The following is a 2,654-nucleotide window of genomic DNA, read 5'->3' as shown; positions in this document are numbered from 1 at the left end:
CACAAACATCACCTTTCTAATATGACAAAGTTCCTGCGATATAAGATTCTGGCACAGATGTGATTTCTTCTTCAACTCTGTGTTATAACAATAAAAAGCAACATCAACTGAAGCAGCAAGCAAGCCATTATCTAAATTAAGTAAAGGCAACAATTCTCTACATTTCTGCAACCCAACACCATCTTGTCATGTGCTTTCTTCTCAAACAAAACCCTATTTTTCTTTCAGGTATTATAGACCTGCAGGAAAATTTATTTTAAACTGAGAATTTCATGGCATCCTGTAGAACATCAAAACAAAGGCTGAAATTACTGATCTAAAGAATTACTGTTCTACCAAACTGAAAATGGAAGAAGATTTAAGTCTGATGCCATGAAGTTTTGAGATCTGTCATGTTAATTTTCTGAAAGATGAGGCAGGTGACTGAACAGTATTCATTCACTAAACATTTTGATTACCTGCTATTCGTCACTTACACCATTTAAAATTGGTAAATCCTAGTACCTTCCCTCAAAACATTAAAACAATTCACATACTAAAGAAAGAATTTTATTACGAGTATTTTTTCAAAATGCTCCGTCTACTGTTCCTTTGGAAGTCAGTATGCAACATTTCCAAGGCTTGTTATAAACACTTGCTGTTCTATGATGATTATTGAATCTAGTCCTGTTTGCAAAGGACAAGCCAGAGACTATTTCAAAGTGTGTCACCAAATGTAAAGTTCTTAATCCAAGCATTTCATAGACTGCATTACACACAGATTTCTTTTTTTAAAAGTTTCATGTAAAATAAAGTACAGATATATAGAAGCACACCAAACAAATATAAGGTTTAGTGAATTATATTAAGGCCAAAACCACTGAGACAGGGTAAAACAGTTTTGTACTAGGTCAGAATCCAAGTCCCAATCCACAGCCTCTTCCTTCCTCCCTTATCTTTACACTGATTGAAAACAGTTCAAGTTTTTCAAAAACATGGTTTTTATCACCTAAGTTTCATTCTTAGACACAAAGTTTAGAGCTGTTTTTCAAATTTTTTGATTATTAGCCTTTCATATAATGCTAGTAAAACTAATAAATTATGCCCACACTGAACTGACTCACTACACTGAGAACTAAATATACTTGTAAAGAAAAATTACTCATAGTAATTAACTACTGCCTAAAATAATGAAATATCAACTCTGAATGTCTCACACTATGGGTTGGTAATAGTTCATTTATACTAGGTTACTGCTTTTAGCATATTTATTCTTTTACTATTACCAACAATGGAAGAGTTTATTTGCATAGACTTTTCTTCAGCTTGAGAATTTCTTAAGCTAATATATACACAGATATAGAAAGAGATACATAGATGTATATATAGATAGATGACCATGTATTAATATCATACTTTGACCGTAAGACAAATTCCACCTATCCCTGGAAGATAGGTCAAGGCTGTAATTTCACTTTCGGTTGAACAGAAAGGAGTCAATTTTGTGGTTTATGAAGTCAGCAAAAACTAACTACAAAATTAAAGCTATTATAACATTCTGGTGGTTACAGCAGAATACGTATTTTAAGAGCCCTTTTATCTTTTATCCTGGAAACGTGAATATGAACAGTCTTGTACTTAGATTTAGATTAAAGGCATTTTTTTTTTCAATCTTAGTACCCCCTAAACTACCACATAGTATTTAAACTCTTTATTGAAAGTTAGGTAGTGCCCAAAACTTAAGATACAATTAAAAGCCAACGTGGAAGGGGTCTCACATATTTGTGAGGGGAAAAAAATGCCTTTGTGAAACACTTTCTTCCAATACAATGTATAACTATCTTCTGTGATGTACTCAAGATCCATGGCTTCTAACTCAAGACATTCTTGTATTATCTGTCCATGCAAAATGTTTCCTGTCAACCGCCGCCAACATCATGCTAGTTAAAATAATAAATTTAACGCTTACTTTGCTTTAAACGCACAGCCACACGTAGACATTTAGTAGTATTTCTCCTGGCAAGTAATTTAACTTTAGAAACTTAGCAGGATGGCTTAACCATACTCAGAATTACCAAGATCCTTTTGGCGCTGCAATCCTATGGTTACAGCGCACTGACACACGACGATCGTGTCCTACAAATGTGAAATCGTCGCTGTGAAAACACCAGTTGGACATGGATACGCAAAGAATGGCACGCACGGAAAGCTGAGGTTCTATCAGACTTTCTGTTCACTTTAACAACGTATCAATCATTACACCGTATGTTATCCCATGCCTGCTTTAACCCATCAAGAAAAACAAATACATCAACCAAATCCAGACTCCCCAAAAGAAAAACTAAAGCAGTCCTTTCGGTACCAGACATCATTTTTTCCAAGTGCTTCCTAAAACAACTCTGCCCCGTGCCCGACACAGCCAAAGCTGGAAGCAATTATCAAGAAGAAAAACACACTCGGAAACAAAATTCTCTTTAACCCGTGCGGACAGGGACGCGAAGCCAAGGCGGGCGGCGGGTCGCCCTCCGTCCAGGGGACGCGGACGTGCTTCCACCCCGACCCGAGACAAAGGGAAACTTTAAACCCGCTGCGGTCTTCCATCAAACCCGCGGCCGCCGAGCCGCTCTCCCGGCACCGCCGCCACCGGCGCCCGGGGACACGCACGCGGGCAGCCT

This window comes from Chinchilla lanigera, unplaced genomic scaffold (genome assembly GCF_000276665.1).
Source record: "Chinchilla lanigera isolate Chin_1 unplaced genomic scaffold, ChiLan1.0 scaffold00001, whole genome shotgun sequence".
Classification (NCBI taxonomy): Eukaryota; Metazoa; Chordata; class Mammalia; order Rodentia; family Chinchillidae; genus Chinchilla; species Chinchilla lanigera.
The sequence above is the reverse complement of the archived record's forward strand: the minus strand, read 5'-3'. Positions refer to the sequence as shown.